The following is a 22,290-nucleotide window of genomic DNA, read 5'->3' on the forward strand; positions in this document are numbered from 1 at the left end:
GTAACTGTTGTCAAATATGCAAAAACTGCTGAATCTACAACTAATAATAATTAGAATGATCAATGGCTGGAAGATGAAAGAAACGGAAAATACCCCAACACTACGAATAAAAGTGAAGAACAATCAGGGTCAATCCTTGAGATCGATAATTCTAGTGGCCAAAGGATAACCCTCAGAGAAGATTGGAATAAGTTATTTAGAAATAGATGGGATCTTCCGAGGAAAACCAAGTTCCAGTAAAAAAAACTGAATGACTTCGGTTTATAGCTTTTCAAAGAATAATAAAGAGGTCGAAAAGTTTAATACTGTTTTTTTTATGTAAATATTTTTTTATCCTTCTGTCTCTCAAGTAATGGAAAAAAAATATATATGAAGACTGAACAACTTTAATCAATTTATGAGTTTAAATAATAATAAAAAAACCTTTTTCTATTTTGGAAGATCATATAATTATATGTAATTTCGAGATGGAATGTATCAATAAATAAAAAGAATAAAGATAATTGCTGTAGAAAATAAATTATTATCATGTCTCTCTTCTGATTTTTTTTAACATACTGTTAGGTCATATTTTATACAACTCTACGGATAAGATTCGAAGTGACTATCCATTTACTTTTGTTTTAGCATGCATTAAAAAAGAACAAATTGTTTTTTTTATTAAATTACTTAGTTGTTTTTATGCACTAAATTGTATCTTTTTTATAGTCATCATCATGATAAAATAGACATTTTCTAATAAATAAATACCGGGTGGTCCATTGAAATCTGAACATTTACTAATTCAACAATTTATAAAGATTGAGTTATTGAAATTATAAATATTTCCATATAATATAGCATAAAAAATTATTTGCAGAAAACCTGAGCTCTTTAGCTAAGGTAGAAGTCGATAAAATACAGTTGAACGTGATCCACAAATTCTCATTCGCGAATTAAAAGCAATTGGTTGTCTCCAGGACTACTTTCTACGTCGTCATCAAGTCCAAAACGTTGAAGAGGAAGAAGATCACTGTCAAAAATGTCAAATTTGTTCCTGAGGAGTTACAGAAACCATCCCCAGCCCATCTCCTAAAGTTTATGAGAGCCCATAAAAGAGATCTTGACGTTTCACAACAGACTGTCCATAGAGATTTCAATTTTTTTTGTGGAAAGAGTCTTTTTGAGGATGAAGAAGCTACTTTTGATACCAGTAATCAAATAAACCCTTCTCCTCCGTTGTAATACTCTTTTGAATGAGTTTTGAATAATTATTTCGAGTTTTTTTAAACTATTCTTTTGACACTTTTGGCCCCTATAGCCCAAATGCCTACCCTATCGACCACACCTTTTGGTTGCATGTCGAAAGAAGGCCTGCAGTGTCCCTCATCTAAACACCGAGGCTCTCAAAGACACTGTTAGTCAGCACTGGGGCAACATGGCAGAAAACTACATTCCCAGCGGGTGCCAGGCTTTCCACAGACGCCTGGAAGCTATCATTACCACTAAGGGCGGTTACTAATTGCTATTTAATAAATTATATCTTGTTGAAGTTAAAAGTTCAAATTGTTCATATTTTGATGGATCATTCTGTAATCGAATTCAATTTATATGTTTTAAAAACTAAATAATGAAAACCCAATTCGACAAATTATACATGTATGTATATACCAACAGAAAAAAGCAAGAACAAATTCAATTGTTTAAATACTTTCCAAAGTTATATAAAGAACTAATGATTAAGTATACAGTTTAGAAGCCTTAAAATGACATCAATTATAATAATTTTAGATATATTTGCAGTATTTTATAAGTACCTTTTATATATGAATGTTAGTTACAAAAAGGAATGGATTTTGAATTTATTTGAAATCCTGAAATGGATGTATGAGTATTTTTTTTCTTTTTCTTAAATAAATCTCCTCCAACCCATAAATTTTTGCTTATCGAAATAAAAATAGAAGAATTTAATACATTTCTACGTATCTATGAGGTAACTTTTCAATATACACTTGTACAAAATAAAAAATGGACAATTTAATTACGGAAATTCCAAACAAAATATCCAAAAACATATTTTGAATGTAATTACACTCTTTATAAAAATATATAAAAATTTATACCAATTTTTTATAAGTTTTTTCAATATTTACATTAAGCATAAAAAAATTATTTAACTTAGTTGAAAACAAAAATATATTCCTTATATATATATAAAAGAGTAGACAAAAATAATTAAAAATTTTCGGGAGTTGTTTAAACGGGTAATAATAATATATATAAATTTCTCCATTTTTAGAATATTGAAGAAAAAAAAACTATTTGTTCTAATTATATAAATAAATATGATTTAAAAAATACCCGTGATTTGACCCTACAATATCTTATAAACATCCAAGTAAGACAATAAGAATTATATTCTTCTGTATCAATTGAGAAAAATGACTTTATTGAAAATTTTGAAATTCAGCAAGACAATTTTAAAATCAAAATTTTGAATCTTCTTACAAATAGAAAATTTGGTAAAAAAAAAAGTGGCTTTCAAATGACTATAGAGGTCACAAAGAGATTTTGAAGACTGAAACTAAACTTTTTTAATAAAATGCAACAGAAGATATAATTTACAGATTAACCTACAAATAAAAAGGAAAGTCGATACTTACAAATAATTTTAATTTTAATTTAAAATATTATAAAAGTATCGCTTTAACAAAAAAAACACATGTATTAAATTTAATTGGTTATATTCAGAAATTAAAACCTCTTCTACTGTAATGGTCTTCCATGACTGTCCAATACTCAATGACGCTTGCATTCAATTAGACCACATTTCGGTGACAGGTTGCAAAAAGGTTTATTCAAAGGTTTGGCCTCACATGCTGTAGTCCAGGGAGGTCGCATCAGAAAATTTTGGGGTCCACATATATTTTTCCCAGAGGGGCATGATAGCACTTTTATGTGGTTTTTGAGGTGTGGTTAATGGTCCCACCCTGCTGGAAAACAAGGGGAGCTTCTGGATCATGCATGCAGTAGTTTTTAAAATACCTGTTTCCTTAATATTTCTTTTCCCGGCGAGAAAAATGTTTTAACAATTTCACGTTAGTTCATTAACGATTTCCGTGTATTTATGCAACTACCGCTACATACCATGATGCAAATATTTGCTTCAATCGTCTACGTATGACAATAACAACTGGGGAGGACTGATACAGATGGAAGCCTCTTTAAGTTTGCTTCCAATCCGTTGACAGCAATCAGAAAAAGAGATGAAGAAAGAGGATTCCCCTATTTGCAACCCCAAGATATCTCGAAATCTATGTTCTCCGCCAAATCCAGTCTCGTTGATGAAAGTCTCAGGGTTAATAAACCCATATGAGAAGCCGTATTGCCTGAGCTGCGAAAGAACAAGCTGATGTGATACAGAGTCAAAACCTTTTTGGAAGTCGATGAACGTTACTACGTACTTTCGATTTTTGTTGTCAATGTATATGGGGCCCTGAATAGAATGTGGAATATTTTAGGCCCTTCTGTGGATATCTGATGAATTTTGGAAGAATTTGACAATCTTTTATTGAAAATACCAGTGAGTTTCATGTAGGAAGTGTTCAACAGGGTTATTGGTCTGTAGTTATTGGTGTCAAGATTGTCTTTTTTTTTTTTTAAATGAGAGTTGAAAAACTTTACCTTATAAATATTCCCGTCTGATACCGGATATTTCACTAAAGCAACTCTCCGGGATGGTTGCCAATCCGTTGCCGAATTTTTTTTATAAAATTTGAAGGGAATTCCAGACAGCCCAGGCGATTATAAATTTTTTTGTAATTTTTCATAAAATTAATCATCTTTTTTCAGAAATCGGGGAGTCCAAACCTGAGGTGTCTACTCTGGTTGCTTGAGGGAGATGAATAATAATCCAAGTAAATGGGAAAGCTTTCTCCGTTTTTTCTCCATCCTAGTCAGAATTGACATACGCTCTGCTCTTTAAAGTCTCTAAGTTTGTATAGCTGCGTATAGATCTTTATATAAATTACTACACTCAAAATATATGAATAATTTTTGATAATAGAACCATTTTTTAATCTTAACGAAGATATTTTTTGCGAGCTCTGTAGATTTTTTTCGAAGGAAGAAAAGGGTAAAGAACACTTTATATTTTTTTCTGTGAGCTCTGATTTAAATCTAATAGCTCTTCCTGTACCTTTATAACGTAGAATTTCTTCTAATTCTTTATTCATATCAGCGCTGTTATCCTGAAGGTTTTTGAGTCTCTGCCGATTAGTCACCCTTTTCCTTTGTTCTGCTGCAGCACAAATGCCCTTTTCAATAAATAAGATTTTTGATAGAATCTCTATTTGCATTAATGTATCACACGGAGATAAAAAGTTACTGTGCAGTAGAGTCTTGCCTTCACTGATCAAGTTTTGAATGGCTTGGACAATTGAAACATCTTCTAGAAGTGAAACATTTAATTTCCAATGTGAACAGAACTTAATTTTATCTAGTTTGAACTTGGCAAAGATTGGAGAGTGATCTGAGATATAGGGCGGGAGAGTCTTAAATCAACCAGATGTCTACCAAGGTCGGGCGAAAAAAAATCCAGTCTACTCCTGATAGTCTCTTTTGATAATTTTTTCTTTTACAAAGTGATACTTGGATTATTTTGGCAAAATATACCAGTATCTACAAGACAGAGCAGGCATATTGTATTTTCGAGGCCATCTGTTTCTTCATTTTCGTAATATGTATTGATAATTCATGGTGCTATACATATAGTCAAAACATCACGAAACCAGCCTTTCAAATATCTGCGAAAAACATTCAAATGCTGGACGTAGTCCAAACTCATACATTCTTGACGTTTGTCAATGACAAGTTGGGAAACTGGAAAAATTTATGCCCTGGCATCAAATCAATTTTATCAAGACTGGCTGCTACAAAAACTTTGATTCAATGAAATAAAGCCTTTATCCTTAAAACATCTAGATAATTTAATTGAATTAACTATAGAATAAAATAAATAATTTATGACTGATTTTCATTTGATTAAATTTTCTTTCAAAAGGGGAGCTCTGAAATGTACAAGTAAAAAGGGGGGGGGGGGATCTTCTCAAACATAAACCTTTCGACAGCCATTCTATGTAAGTAATTTATTAAAGTGCTTGTTATATATATGTATATATTTTAATCAACTACGAAAATAACCGAGAAATTAGTTCATTTTTACGAATCTTATTGATAGCATTTATTATTAGTTGAAGAGATTCATGTAGTCTGGCACTCAAAGATCTGGCTATTAAGTGTTGTCCGTGAATGACTTAGTTAATTGTAAAAACGTCACGTACATTACATATTAAACAACTTATAAAACTGCGATAGAAAAAACTCCAATATTGAGAAGGGTATTAATTTCTATAAAATAAATCATAAACGACTCCTCGGACGACATAAATCATTACATTTACATTAAAGATTAATATACAAGATTGTACAATTGTCCTCGAAATTATTCAAACCCTTGTTAATTTTTGTGATTTTTAATTTTGGTGATAGAACTAATGAATTTTTAATTGGTTTTTAATAAATTATATGTGAACAAAAAGTGATAAATGACAACTTCATACAGTTCATGGAAATTTTGATTTCATTGGTATTTCATTGATGGATAACAAAGGCCTCAAGCTGGGTTAGGTTTGTCAGTTTCTTAGACATCACTCTTGTCTTCAAGTCCCGCCACGAGTTCTCGATAGGATTCAAGTCTAGACTTTGATTCGCCCATTCTAAAATGTTGATATTATTATTATTTTATTTTATTTCTTTTTATTTGCAATATTTCATTATGAAACGTCGTTCAACACTACACACTATAAATAAAAAATTCACAAAAAGGAATAATGGAGGCGAGAGAAAAAAAAACACACTTTAAAAACTTGATAAAAAAACAGGATTCGACAAATAAGTGAAATAATCATCTAATAAAAAATAATAAAACAAACACGATACGGATTTTAATAAACTTAGCAGTGTAGGCCATATTTGTGTGGAGTGTAATATTTTAACAATGGGACATTGCAATAGTTTTGGATCCAATTCTGAACGGAAGAGCCACGTCGTTATAACCATAAATTTGTTTCTCTTAGTTTGGGCCTCTCTCTAGATAGTGAGTGAGTCTATTGCCCATTACCGACCATATCAATTGAAGTTCCTTGCAGTCACAAAAGACAAGGGCGAACGTTTTCTTTTTGTTAAAGTCTTTTCAGAGCGACTTTCTCTTTATATAACATACTCCAAGGCGAACCGGTATCTCAGGTAGAACTACTTAGGCGTGAAATACGGATCGAAAAATGAAATAACATATTTTTTCTGGATCCCTCGAAGGATATCCATATTGATACACAATTTTATTTTTTTACTATTTCCCCTTGTCTGTGTAAAATTACGCAAATTTTGATACCTCTTGTGTTTGCATAGCTATAAAAAACATACATTAACGGGACACCCCGTTCATATTCTTTACGACTATAATGATGTATTTTTACCCCAATATAAAGGGAGCGGGGATCAAATTGTCGCCAAAATATTTTTCTACAAAAAACAACACAAAATATACATTTTCTAACTATTTTATTGAAAATCAAAACTATGACGAGGATATAGGTATAAAGTAGCCATTTATGGCGGCATCAACATCCCAGGTGTCCTTTAACTTCTTACAGATACGCTGAACAGTCCGTAAATTCACTTCTAAGGTTGAAGCAATCGTTGAATCGGAGATTTCCCCTCCATTATTAACCAATGCTATGACTACGGCAGACCTCGAAAGCTCCTCGTTCCCCTTATATCTCTTTATCTCCTCATATGATGACGGCATGGTGCTAACTGAACTACGTATTGTCAGCTGACGAGAATAGCTTTCCTATTGGGTAACCGGTTTTTTTATTTGATAATGTCGTCTTCAAGTTATCAAGGTTTAAAGTAGGCGACAATTTGATCCTCACTCCCTTTCTATCATACACAATGTGTTGAAATCCCTTTCTAAAAGCTCATTCAAAATTATACACTTGAGCCAATAATGATTTTTAAGAATAATAGAGTTAATTTACATAATTAATCATTTAGTATCCAATGAATTCACCTACAAAAATTGCGAATTACATGTTGAAAAAAATAAAAATACAAAGATACCTACATTTTAAAATCTATAACATATTTAGAGTTTCTTTACATACATTTGAAATTGAATACTTAAAAATTCTTACATAGGGATTTAGTTAATAGCTCTGCAGGGAAACGCTTTTTGAATGTTTATCTAAATACGGATCATGTTGGATAAAAAGGTGTTAGTTGGATGTAGGATGGTAATTGCATCACATAATTTATTTATGAAATTTCAGTTCCTTTTGAGATTTGTTAATAAATATTATGGCAAAATTAAATTTTGTAGAAATTAACATTCAAAATCACAATCCAATTTTATTTTTGTTGCTCTTTTTTACAACATGACCAGATATTATCATTTAAATTCTTTAATTTTTGGTTTGGTCAAAAATAATCCGGCAGTAAATTATTCCTATATACAGAGTGAGGACTCAAAAATTAGAATCCTCATCGAGGCCGTCTAGCTTCAGTTATAAAAGTCTACCAATTTTGTAATTGGCGCCATTCGAGAGATCTAAAAAAAAAGCTACAATTTAATATTGCTTTTTTTTGTGCTATGAGAATTGTCGAAGCAAAATGGCAGAGGGTGTGGCATCTCCTTTTTACACAAGTCGATCTTCGACAAGAAGATCTTCACAGTGGACGCTGTTCTGAATAGGATAAATTATCGCTTTTTGACTAAATCAGGAAATGAGATTGAGGGAACCTTTAGGACCAAACATCCTGCTTAGTTCATGGTCCTCAGCGTCGTGGCGTCTGACGGCAGCAAGATGCCTCCCTACTTCTTCAAGGCCTCGAGAATGTCAACAAGGACGTCTACTACAAGGTCCTCGGGTATAATCTCTTTCAATGGCTGAAGATTACAAACATTCCCAACAGTCAACTATATGTTTACCAAAAAGGTACCCCGGTACACACGTCCGAGACGGTGCAGCGTTTAGTCAGGCAGAACATGGCTGATTTCTGGTCGGCAGACTTCTGACATTCGTCTTCACCTGTGGTGAACCTATGCACTTTGTTTTTTGGTGCGTCTTGGAGGTCAAGATGAACAATAGTTCTCACTCAAATGTCGATGCCCGGAAGGCCGTGATCACAGAGATGTGGAACAATTTTAAACCGAAATCCAGAAAAGGATAAATACAATTTTTTTTTTTTTTTTTTTTACTTCATATCTACATTCAAGCAAATGTTTCATAGTAATACTTGAGTGTATTATAGGATTTGTATTCAAATTTATGGAAGGAATGAAGACAAGGATTTTCAATCGTTTTTTAATGATGTACCACTTGTACAATAATTATTCAACCCAAGTACCCACCCGCTTACACAGGCTTACAGGTTTTTTTTTTTGGTGGGGAATGAGCTTGGTTATTGATTTTTTTAATAAGAAATCCATAAATTATATATTTTTTGAAAAATAATTTTTTTTCTTCAAAATTCAAAATATAAATTTTTTTTAAACCCAAAAATCATGGCTATTCTTAAAAAACTAAGTTCTTTGAAAAAAAAAATCAAAATACACGAAAAATAATTTCCAGATATTAAATTTTTTTGATAAATATTTCCATATAATAAATTTATTGAAAAAAAGCCACACATTACATTTTCTTGTTAAAAAGAAAACTTCATTATATTTTGGGAGCTATATCCCTACCAACCCACTCTCTGCAGACATCCCTGACTTATGAACCACTTGAAAAATATTAATTAAAAATTTCAAGTAACCCTTGGATTACCTCCACCAAGGGGTACACGTTTCCCCATTTGAGAACCACTGAGTTCAGACACACAAAAATTTGCATTTATAGTTTTAAACCTGTATTTCATTTAAGAAAAATATACTAGCCAATATGGCCTTTTAAGCCAAATTTGTCAATGTCTCTATGTTTTGTAGTGGCAATAAATTTTGATTTCTTATATTACAATTTTCAGAATCTCCAAAGGGATAATAAGAATCATTTCTTGAAAGAAATTAACGATAATTTTACGAAAAATATAAATATCCAGACTCAATTTTGAAAAAAAAAATCATGCTAAGTTTTCTGCTATACATAAGTGCGTCCTACTATATGTAATGAGAAATAAGTTACAAACATTTGTTCCCACAAATTTGTTCATTTTGTTGTAAGAATAGGTGTATCAATGGGTAAAAAAAAAGTAACATATAAGGAGATTTACTCAAATTAACAAGGTTTTTGTTTGAAATTTCATTTCATTTCCTTCATAATAACGACATTTTATTCCCTTATTGCTCGAATGTAGCCAAATAATTTCTATCTTATTTCAATAAAACACAAAAAATATTCTTATTCATAATTTTATTTTTCATTTAAGAATTGTTTTCGTATCTTTATAGTCTATAATATATTTAAACCTCCTTTGATAAGATCAAAATTTTACTTTTAAAGATTCATATTTTATCAGTCAACTAGCCTTTTTTTAAATTTATTTTTAATACAAAAGCTCAAGTTTTCAATTCAAACAACTTTTACCAAACCAAACTGCAAAACTTTTTATATAATATTTACATAGTTGATTATTATAAGCTCTATGTTATAAATTTCTATTTATTGAGGAAAAAAATACAACTGAAAGTAGTTTAGCTGTATTCAGTATAACAACTTTTTATGGTTTTTTACTTTTAAAAAAACACTATTTAGTTAATAGTGCCATAGATCTCGTTTTTGGAACTTCCGGTAAAATGGTCTATTAACATCTAAAACAGTTTGAATTTAGACTTTACAAGATATAATTTATGAATTAAGAATATAGGTTCAACAAAATAAATGCCATCAATATATGTGTCTTTAAGCTCTCTTAATCATTAATCCAGCCGCCCTTACTGGCAATGATGGCTTTCTGGCAGCAGAAGAAGGTCTGACACCCATTGAGGATGTAGTCCTCTGTCATGGCGTCCCTGTGCTGGCTGACAAAAACTTTGAGGGCCTAGGTGTTTGGATGACTGGTTTGGCAACGGAGGAAATGGGTTTCTTTCATTTCTGGTATCAAAAGTGGCCTCTCCACCCTAACAAGGCTCTTTCTACACAGTTTTTGATAGATCTCTTGCATGGGTCCTCATGGACTTGTGAAAATTGGTCTGAGATGTTTTCTTGAACTCGTCCAGGGGCCAGTTTGGCCTTTTTGACAGAGTCATTCTGCCACTTTAACGTTTCAGACTTGCTAACGGCACAAACGGGGGTCTTAAAAACACTCAATTGCTTGGAATGCATGAAGGGAAATTCATGGATCCCGTTCAAGTGTCATTGTCTTGAGAGAGTTCAAGCTTGTTTTGTTTTGTAACTAATTTTTGTTTATGCTTTTGTTTATGGAAATACGAATTAATTTCGATCTGTGAATCTTAATTAATTATTGAATTAGTAAGTGTTCTGATTTTAATGGACCACACTTTAGGCTTAATTCTAGTTTTTTATGTTCTCCAATCCATTTTATGTCAAGTTTATATCCTTGTATTAATTTAATAAACAGGCATAGGTCATTTAGCATTTTATGAGTGATAATATTGCATTCACTCCTCCGAAGTCTTGCCTTAATTACCCAATCTGACTATTCCTCTTACAGTCATAATTATATGAATGTCTTCCATAGCTTAAATAACCAGTTTTTTTTAAAGTAATAAAAGTCAAAAGAACCACTTCTTTACAACAAGTTGTAAATTATATAACTAATTCATAGCCTCAGATAAATATTTGTTGTTCCATTTTTGTAAATCTAAATGTTAAACATATAAGTAACGATATCATACTTACTTATATTTTTATAAGTTATTTAAAAAGTAAAAGAATAAAATTATAACTAAAGGATGAATAATTAATTAAATAAAGACCATAAAATCTTTTGACTTATTCTTTACTGAACCAAGTTATTTTTGGTTTTACAATAAAAACTTAATTTTCTTAAATTCACTTGTGAAATTTGAATAGACGGATAGCAAAATATATAGTTTATGCAAATATCTATTTTATGACTTGCTCTTTATATGTAATAAATTTCAAATAAATATGAGTTTTTATCTTGGAATTTGCGAATGGAAACTTGTCGATCACGTTAAAGTGTCATATTCTCAACTTGTACGGAAGCTATAGAGCTCATATTTTTTTTTTTGTAACCAATTGTTTATCCTTTAATATATTGGAACATGAACTAATTTCAATAACCTATCCTTAATTAATTATTGAATTGGTAAGTGTTCAGATTTCAATCAATTACCCGGTACTTATATATGAAATCTTCAGGTTCAGTAGATCCTACTCCTGTAAACTCCACATATAATCTCCAAATATGCCTACTATCACATAAACTACCAGTCTCAAAAGAAAAATTACTACTTAATAAGGAGGGTCCTTCTCCATCTTGAAACATAACAAGAATATGAAGTAAAAAAAGTATAAATGTTGAAAATTATTCCTTGGTTCCTCAATTCTTCAAGATGAGTAGTGAATATAATATATATAACTTACAATAACAATTATACTAAATATTCCCATGACAAAAAATTGGCAAACAATGAATTTTAGGATTGATTTCTGAAAGATCATGTACATGAAATTTTAATACAATTTATATTTAAGAAGGAATGCCTCTTAAAATATGAAATATGAATGACATGTTTTTCTATCGGTATTTTTAAACATTTATTTATGAATATGCCGAACTTTTGAGAAGATGTGGGATTGTTCTATTTTTTTGATTTTTTGTTTGTTTGTTTTTTTCAATCCTGAAAATAATACATTGATTAAAAATTAGATATAATTCAATTTATTTCAGTATTTAATTTTAGATTCGAGACTCTACTATTCCAAATCTTTGAATTTATCCGAAAATCAATTTTTTTATCATGATATTTTGTAGAAATATGTGCTTAAGTTTATATGAAATATATAGGTCAAAAGAATTAGCACAAGTATCTATTTCAGTTAAAAAAGGTGTTTATTTAAATGTGAAATTTGTTGTGACTATATGATAGAGATACCCAAAATACCACGCGGCTTATAAATGAAAGAAGAAGAATTATGTTTTGGAGAAAGAAAGTAAACTGTGCATATCGACTAAGAATATGCTACTAATTATTATTATAATAAAATTATAGAAAATTTAGATTTAATCTAAAAGAAAACGACATTACAAACTTTACAAAAAAAAAAATTTTTTTCATTAACATAAAATATAATACAAGCATGAATTAATTCGAAGTCAGGATTGACTTTACAACACTATTCATCACAATCTCATCTTACTTTCTCTTTCTCAATAAATGGCAGTTATTCATAAGTATAGCTCACAAAAACACATGTTCGAAAAAAATAAGTATGAAATGAAGTAAAAAATATGGAAATGCTCTTAGTATTCTAATTAAAATTATTAATTTCGTCTCTAACTGAGCACTTAGGACTTGGAAAATTCATTTGACAACCAGTCCAATCGCTCATACAATCAATTTCCTTCAGTAGTGCATGTTGCTTGGATATACCTTTTTCTGCTCTTTAAATCATTCAAACATATCTTATCTGTCAATTCAGTAGAGGCTCTTAACTCATCTTCTTGCAATATTTTCTGTAGTTCTTCACGGGCCTAAATGATGCGCTCTCTATCGTTGGAGTCCACAACGAAGATAATTCCTCGTGCATTTTGAAAGTAATGTCTCCAGAGAGCACGGATTTTCTCTGGGCTGCCAACGTCCCTAACAGTGAAGAAAATATTTTTTGTGTTCCACTGTCTCAACATTGAAACCATTAGTGGGGATCGTCGTTACAATTTTTCCAAGCTTAAATTTGTAAAGACTTATCGCTTTATCAGCGGCAGCCAACCACACCATTAAAATCCTCATTTGCTTTTTTCTAAAGAGGCGAGATAATAAACTAAATACTGTCAACCTCACGATGATACTAGAAATAGGAGTGGTTCAAATCCTGGAATAGAAAAAAAAGGCTTTTAATAATTATACGAAAAATGTCCCAAGCGATCAAACTTGAAAAGAACAATCTGATTTAATAATTGAATATTTTTTCTAAAAATCTTATTTTACTATCCATAATTATAAAATTCATTTTATATTTATCTATTCTTTTGACTATATAATGGGTTACTTACATCTAATTTTTAGAATATTTATTTAAAAATGTAACAAGGCTGGGTGGGATCAAATGGGGGTATTTTAGATATAAAATCTCATAATTCTTCAGTTCCAAATATTACATAGATTTTTTTTTAAAAATAACATAGTCCATGCAATGTTCCATCAAACTGTATAAGTTCAATCAAATTTCCGTAATTTATTGAATGTTTGCTTACAAAAATATAAAGAGAAAAAATATTTAAATTAAAGTCCCAGAAAAAAAATTGGTAGAAATTTTGTATAATTTTATTTAATACATCAAATTTTAAGGTTTTGGGAGTTTTAATGATTTTTTTTATCCTTTATTAAAAAATAGACAAATATAATTTACATTGTAATTTTGAAAGACTACATACATATAAGTAAATTATGCATAATTTTCAATATATTTTTTTAAATTGCTTGGGGAATAAAATCATTGTCTCAATATTAAGTATATTTTTGTTATTTAAAATCATCAGTACAGTAGAGAGGAGATCAATAACTAATATGTATTAAACTGGAAAGGAATATGGGAAAAGCACAAACTAATAATATCTTGAATATAAGAAATTTATATTTAATTAACTATGTTGGAAACATAACTGAATTTGATAATTTCAAGAAGTTCTTTTAATATTTGAGAAAATATTTAAACAATACTCGGGAAATCAAATTCTCTAAAGCATTCCTACTTCCATATTGGTGGAACAGTTTGTAATACAGAACATTAATAGTTCTACAGCTGATAATTGTAAAGATTTGGAAATCTATACTGGCTTGACTACAATTACAACAATGACATGGCATTTGTATGTCCAAAATGAAACCAAGTCAACCAATAAGATTAAAAAATATTCTGACAGATAACTTTTAAATAGAAAGTTTAAATTTTATTTTTAAATTTATATTCTATGTTATTATTTGTCCAGTCAATTCTAAAACAATCAAATGTTTTAATTACTGTCTTCAATAAAAAAAACATATAATTTGCTTGTATGGAATTTTTTTTGTAGCTAAATTTGTTATTGTGGATCTCTTACATTTTTGAAAGTGTAATACTCCCATTAGGTATCAAGCTATTTAGATGTTTAGAAGATTATTCCCATTTCAATAAGCTTGGGAATTGCAACGACATGCAGAAATTCCAATAAAAGTCTACAAAAGCTAAGACATCAGCTATAAGTGCCCATGTGGTTGGTATACCTATTCATATTACCCGTACCCTACACTCTCTACCTTATAAATGTGATTGAGATAAGGGAATTCTGCGTTCTACATCAATGGTATTGAGGAATCTTATAAATAATATAGTTTTCTTAGAGTAGATGACGTAATATAGTTGTCTGTAGGTGGAATGGACTGAAGCATTTTAATAAAGGAACTGTAGATGGAGGATGAAAAATCTCTCTCTGTCTGTTCCTCACTTGGTCTTTCAGTCAATTATTACGTCTTAATATGAAACTTAACAACACACACCTTCATCTAAAGGAACATCTACACAATGAGTTATCCTTTAATCAAAGAATATGAAATCCACTGAATGGGGCATATAATGACGAGATCCTTTAAACATTACGTTGAAGAAATGGTCTGAAAGTGTTTGGATTGGAAGAGTAGCTAAAAAGCTTACAAGAAATAAATCATATCTTCCTTTATGCCATTCATACTCCAAAAACGTTCCTTTCACTCAATATGGATAGTAAAACAGGAGTAACTACGGATCAAACATGTAAGCAATTAATCTTTGTTGAATTATCCATTGAAGAAGTTTTTGACGTTGTTACACAAAAATAATACCAAATACTAAAATATTCCTTAGAATTATGTACAAATTCTAAATATCTATTACCAGATGTAGAAAAAGTAATTAGACATTAGGGACCATTGACACCCCTCTACTTTTTAACCCTTTACGCTCGTATGTGACTAATTCGTCATACTATAAAAAATTACATACCGGATGTAGAAAAAAAGCTGAGGCCTGCCTATTAATTACAAATCTGACCACCATCCGCCTAAATGACAGCCTCCAGAGCCCCTTCCACATTGGCTAAGTAGTCATTTTTCATGAGCCTTCTTTGTTGGTTAACAGAGGTCTTCTCTATTTGCACCAAATAGAGTAATCCCATTGATTCCGATCTAGGCTTTGAAGGGGCCAAAGGTTATTGGGCCAGAAGTTTATGTTACTACCATTCCACTCTTATACACTATTAACATTAAGAGCCGGAGACTGTCTTGCTGAAATACTTAAGAGGGATTGTTGGACTTCTTCATAGTCTTACTGATCTATGGGACCAAATTTCCATCGAAACCATTAATTAGTCAGCCGTGGGTAACCAATATCCAACAGGGAACCAAATGGGAGACAAATGATGCCACAACACCCAACATCATCCCAAAAGCTCGATGTTTGGCCTATTGTCAGCCTTGCCAAATAATACCACCCGATAATTTTTCTTGTTGTAGACGGAGTCAATGGTAAAGGTTTTTTCATAGGAGAAGAAAATCACCGGGTTGCTGTTGTGCTTCACATCATACAAGAGTTGTTGACATTGCTTAAGAAGGGTTTTTTTTTTACGGTGGGACGAAATTGGCCTCTCCATTCTTCTAAGCGACCTTCCTCGAGCCTTTTGTATGGTCTTACCCATTGTACACCGATGCACCTTCTTCTTCTTGGCGTACTTTGACATCTTCATCGTTGTGTTGACAGTAAAGGCCTCCATGATGTCTTCAGGCTTCACTTTGGTGGGTCTTCTACTTTTGGATTTGTCCTTAAGGTTTCCCCCATCAGCCAAAGGATTTCTGATCCCACAGACTGTGGCCTTACTGACGTTGAAGGCCTTCATGATGTCTGAGGTGGTTCTCTGAGTACAGATTAAATTGCCAATGATGGCACTTCTTCCCTCCATCGTGAAGTATACAGAATATTTGTTTATAACATGTACACCAATCAAAAGAATTGGAATCTTAGTTATTCAAAAATAATCGAAATTTTAAGATTTAATCAACAACATCTATTCAAACCTGTATTTTTGGGAGGTCTTATTACTTTTGCAGGTTTGTGTAGAAAATGTATATCAAGATATCAATTTATAAATAACCACATTTGTAGTGCCCTATACGATTGAATTGTATCATACATCGTTCAAAAAGTCCTTAACGGTAGGAGTTGGGTTGAGTGGTTTATTCTTAAACCAGTATGTAACTTTTTCATCAAATATTTCTTTTTAGTACGTTTGTCGAATAATATTGTTTGTATCAGAACTGAAGACGAGTTCATATATGCGTAGTCAAAGTCGACTCATCAGTATCCATCCCAGGTCCATTACAAAAGAGATGTGTCCGGACTCGAGCACTGTTGTATCCATATTTCAATTCATCGGGAAATCATATAAAACTCAGTAAGATAATAGAAAATGATTATGGTCAGCGTCGCAGATATTTTTTTTATCGGTGATGCAGTTGAAATTATATCAGAGGCCAAGGAGCGAGGTGGTTGACTTTAAATATCTAACAAAAAGTGGAGCCAAACTCCAAAATAAGAGCCAACCAGAAAATAATTGTCTACTCAGCACAGAGGGTAATTAAATTTTTCACATTAAAATTAGAATTTATTAACATTCATAAATATATCTTTTTTCATTTCTGTAATTAATAAAAAGTTGAACATTAAAAAAGTATACAATTTTGCTATTTGTTCATGAAATTTATATACACATAAGTAATCGGTATTGTGATCGTTCATAAAGATAGTATCGGTACATCCCTTGTGATAAATGAATAAAAAAAATAAAGTTATTTTGAACAGTTTACCGTGCTGTAAATGTGTTTAATCTGTCTTCTAGTTACACATATGAAACATATAATCAAAAACTTTTTTTAAGTTACTCGTTGTACAATATCGTAGAAGAACTTTCTATATTCAAGATTACTTACTTCGTTAGAAATAGATTTTCACATTTGATTAGTATTAATGATTTATGAGGAAACGAGTCGTTGATATACTTGGTTCCTAAAGATTTTGCATCAACTCATGAAAAGATAATTTATAGTTAATGATTTTTCAAGATAAGGAAAATAATTAAGCAACATTTTGACTAATATTATTGTAACTTAATTTTATACAAGACTATGTTAGGGACAGGGATATGTATATTTCTTTAAAATAAGCTAGAAGCACAAAATATTAATTGAAACTATAATTATTAGGATGGGAATCATAATTATCTTCTAAAAAATTATAAATGTTATTATAAAAACAAAAATACATAAACCTAATAATTTACAAAGGTTAATTAAATATATTAAACATTTTAATATATTAGTATCAATGAAGAACATAATCCATGTATGTATGTTTTGTACTCTTTTCTATTACCACTGTTTATCTCATCTTTTATTTTAGTATCTGAAGTCTCAGCCATATAAATATTGTGTTTACACTGAAAAAAAGCAAAATAAATTTTTGAAGACGAAAATTATTTAGAAAAAATATGAATACAATATTCCCTATAAACGTCTCTAAACCTCTCTATTATAGTCATTATTGGTTTGATTCAATAATTTATATTATTTTATCGTCATTTAGTTAAAAATAAATAATTTGTTTAAAAAGTGATTATTCTTCCTAGACGTGAATATGCTTTGAATTTGCGTGGTTAAAAAAATAAATTATTAATTGATTCTAAGATGTAATTTTATGGGTTAATTATTCTACAGCAACTGATCATTGATCAATATAATTATAATTCATTCTTATGTAAGAAGATTAATAGAAGTTAAATATAAAAATAATATAACAAATAAATATCGGGGAGTAAAAATTTAACTTGTTGTCACAATAAATTATCAAAATCATTTTGAAATGAAAGAAATAACGACAGAGCCTCATTATGTACTGCCGTGTCTAAGTATAACTCAATATAGTGCTTAAGTATAGTAGCAATAGTAACGATTTGTTGTATTAAAATGGGGAAAAGACGGACTAATTCCTGCTTAACATGTTAACTAATCCACACTTTGGTTCTTAATGCCTAATATCATTTTCAAATTCCTGAGGTTAAAGAACATATTTAAGCAGATATCCTCTCACTATATATATAACTGTGTATAAGGTAGGAGGATATATCCTTGATAAAAAATTCTTCAAAAATGAACCAAGACATATACTCATCTGAGATATATAATAAGAAACTCCCAATAATTCAAATGTAAATTCAGACTTAGATAGATAAAATAGTTATTACATTAAAAAAAATTGTCCGTTTGCCAAATATGCTTTTTGCAAAATTGTTTCTGTCCAATATTTCACCCACGAATAAAAAGAATCAATGTCTGTTTAACTAAGTTTGAATTGAAAATATACATGAATCATAAATGCATTTTGGAAATTTTGAAATATTTGATTTTTTTTTTGATATTTACTATATATTTTAATTTGTTACAATTATTGAATGATATATAATTTTTGATCACAATAATAAAAAAGCATTGGTTAAAAAAATATATTTGAATTTAAAATGTATTTTTGATATTGATTTTGGAGATCTTTAAATATTTTTGATTATTGTTTTAAATATTCACATTACACTTTTATCATTGCAATGATTTGATGATTTACCACTTTTGATCGCAATGATACAAAGTTATATTGTAAAAACATAAGTAAATAATATATATCAAAATTTAGAATGCATCATTTTTTATATTGATCTTTGAGATTTTCATATATTCCACAATTTTAAAATAATAATTGTATAGTCTTATATCATAACTTCATTCCTGTTAAAAAAAGCGCAACTTAAAAAAATAATTTATTTTAATTGAGCTTTTTTTATAGATTATAAAATATTGCACATTGTATGCCAGAAGTACAAATTTTTAGTTATAATGATTATTTTTATGTTTCTTGAGATAAAAGCCATAACAAGGTAATTAAGGTATTATCTTAATTTAAGGGAAAAAATGGTTAACTTGTTGTTAAATTTTTAACTTTAAAGTATCATGATGTTTAAGCTTCTGTAAAAAACCATCCAAAAATTTCTTGGACAAATATTATGATTATATTTATCTTGAATTATTTTTGTATCAAATAAAATAAATTTTTTAAATTCTGATATATTTTCATAATTGTACAAGTATTCTAATTGTTCAATGATGTCAAAAGCAAAAACGTTTATTAAATTAGTTTTATAAGTTGTTAAATTTAAATAAGAATTTTTATTTATTAATTATTTCAAACTTTATATTTAGTACTGATTTTATTTCAAATTATATCACACATATCAAATAAAGTTTTGTACACATGTTAAAAAAAGACTATGATATCCTCTAAAATGTCATCATTCAATTATAAATATGTATAACTAATTTAAATTTGTCTTTACCATCTCCAAAAAATACGGATGACAGTTTATGACAAAATTTTAAAAATAAATACTAATTAAAAATGAAGTATATGTAAAAAAACAAACAAACATATTAATCATTCTAAAGGTTATAACAGGTAATTTATTATTCTATAAATGTAAATTGTTTTTAATATACAACTCTAAGCTTAAAAAAATAATGTAACACAGCTTAATTAATGTTAAGAGTTTTCAATGGTGAAAGTTACTCATGAAAAATTTATTTACAAGGAAATATTTTTTTAACTTTTCCTTGTAAAGGGGGGTCCTTTGGTGAATTTTGTCATGAGTCTTTTCTTATTAGCTGTTGATTTGTCATTTTTATAAGCCTTTTGATAGTTGATATCTAATAAATGAAAATCAAATAGAGTTAAAGATTGAACATATCTTTATTATTGAATAGAAAATAGTCCCTTAGTTCGGGATAATGATATAAATACCATTAAGCTATCGGCCTTTTTTTTAAATGTTGAATAATAAAATAAATATCCCATTATTTGAAATCAAACCATGCCACAAAAAGTTTCAAAATCAGTTGAAATATGTATGATAATTTTACAAAGGTACTTTAACATTGTATTAAAAAAAATGAGTTTTTTATTCTTCAACCATACTTCTAAGATATTATGAAAACATAAATTATATAAACAATAGCTACTCAGTAATTTCAATTAAAAATACTTTCAATTTAAAATATTTGATTTATTATTATATATTACTAAAAATATGAGGAGTTGAATATACAAACAAAAAAACTTCATTAATGATGTTGAGATTGTTAGCTATAAAAAACTCCTAGCTAAAAAATGCTTATGATTTACCAATACCAATATACAATATACATAAGTCATTATTTTTTCTACCACACCAGATAAACTGGACATAAGTGAGTTACATTAAATTCATAGTCAGTTAAGTATCCGATGTGCAGACGATATACATATACAGTCCTTTTGTTAAATTTGTAAGATTTATACTTACTAAATTACAAAAATCAACATGAGTTTAAATCTTTTTTCGCGAAAAAAAGTGTCTTTCATATATTTTCAATCTATGTATCTTGGGATCTACAACTCTATGTATGATTAAAAAAAATTGGACATTTCTCATTTAGTTCGTTTTGGCACTATATTATTTTGTGTTAACTCACTACAATTTTTGTGAATGTTTATTCATGGGTATTAATAAAGTTAAAATACAATCGAAATATTGACAATTTGCAAATCAAATTTTTATCCAAATTAACAAAATAATAAAATTTATGAACAAGAACATCTTACAGATGGTTTTAGTTAAGTTCTGAATTGAGTAATGGAGGTAAAAAGCTTAAGAGCCACGGATCAAGGAAAAATCGTATGATCTACTTTTTGTAATTTAAAATATTATTTTTTGAATTGATAAAGACTAAAAGGAATACATCATTCTCAATTTTTTTACGTCCCATCCCATTACGTTCTAAATCTCAAGGACACATTCGAGTCACACACAATGCCCCTCCTATGAAGCAAAACTTAGATTTAATAAATCATCCCAGATATCAAACATTGACGTCATTATGAACCTATCGCGACTATTACGGATGTAATTTTTATAAGTATGATCAATTGTATTGGAGTTAAGCTCCAATTAAGAATAATATCAAGCTTATATAGTGTAATATTTCGTTCCTGAAATATTACTGAATATTTTCAATTGAAAAATTTATGTACTTAACCATAATATTAGTGAAAATGAAGTCCCGTTAAGGACATTTAAGATGTTTCAACATAAGTAAAGATACAACTATTTAGATCTTATTATTATAATTAATAATTATTCATCTCCTTCCTCAAGTCGTAGGCATCTTGAAAGAACCCAAAGTTAATTCAAATCAATGAGCTGCTGATCATAATATTATAAATTATGGTTGAAAAAAAAGAAGGATTTTTTTTTTGATGCATCTGGTAGACAGATATTTTTTTTTTAGATGTTTAAAAATAGGTAATGTTGAGTGGGGTTGGGACTTTAGGAAAATTGACCCCCCTTCTGCCACTTTTCAACCATTTACATCCTTATGTGACTAATTCGTCATACTATAAAAAAATACATACAGGGTAAAGAAAAAAAAACTGAGACCTGCCTCTAAGTAGTCATTAAAATGCTAATAATTGATCAGGATGATGTTGTAAATAGAAAATTTTATTTTGTTTTATTTTTTAATATAAGAATGCACATTAGATATGAATCTCACCTCCAATGACAGCCTCCAACCACTTCTGGAACCTCTTGTACATATTTGCAATTTAGTCCTTTTTCATAATCCTCCACTGCTTGTTAACGGAGGTCTTCAGGGCATCAATATTTGGGTGGCAAACTTTACTGGCCTTCCTCTCAATTTAGCACAAAATGGAGTAATCTAGAGGATTCAGATACGGGCTCTTACGGGTCCAAAGTTTCTTGCACCAGAATGGCATGTTGCTACCCATCTACTCTTGCACAATATTAGGTGTATTGGCCGGAGCCCCGTCCTGTTGAAATAAGTACGTGGCCTTGTTGTATTCTTCATGGTCTTGGTGATCTATAGGACCACATTTTCTTTCAGCACCATCATGTAGTCGGCTCTTCATCTTCATCGTTGGGTTGACCTTAAGGCAT

The 22,290-nt window shown here is 29.7% G+C and overlaps 1 pseudogene; it reads right to left on the minus strand.

The window, feature by feature from the left end:
* Window positions 1-12,474: 12,474 nt before the first annotated feature.
* LOC121120082 (ADP-ribosylation factor 4-like) lies at window positions 12,475-16,158 on the minus strand (annotated as a pseudogene).
* Window positions 16,159-22,290: the final 6,132 nt, after the last annotated feature.

Source organism: Lepeophtheirus salmonis, chromosome 6 (genome assembly GCF_016086655.4).
Source record: "Lepeophtheirus salmonis chromosome 6, UVic_Lsal_1.4, whole genome shotgun sequence".
In the NCBI taxonomy this organism is placed as follows: Eukaryota; Metazoa; Arthropoda; class Copepoda; order Siphonostomatoida; family Caligidae; genus Lepeophtheirus; species Lepeophtheirus salmonis.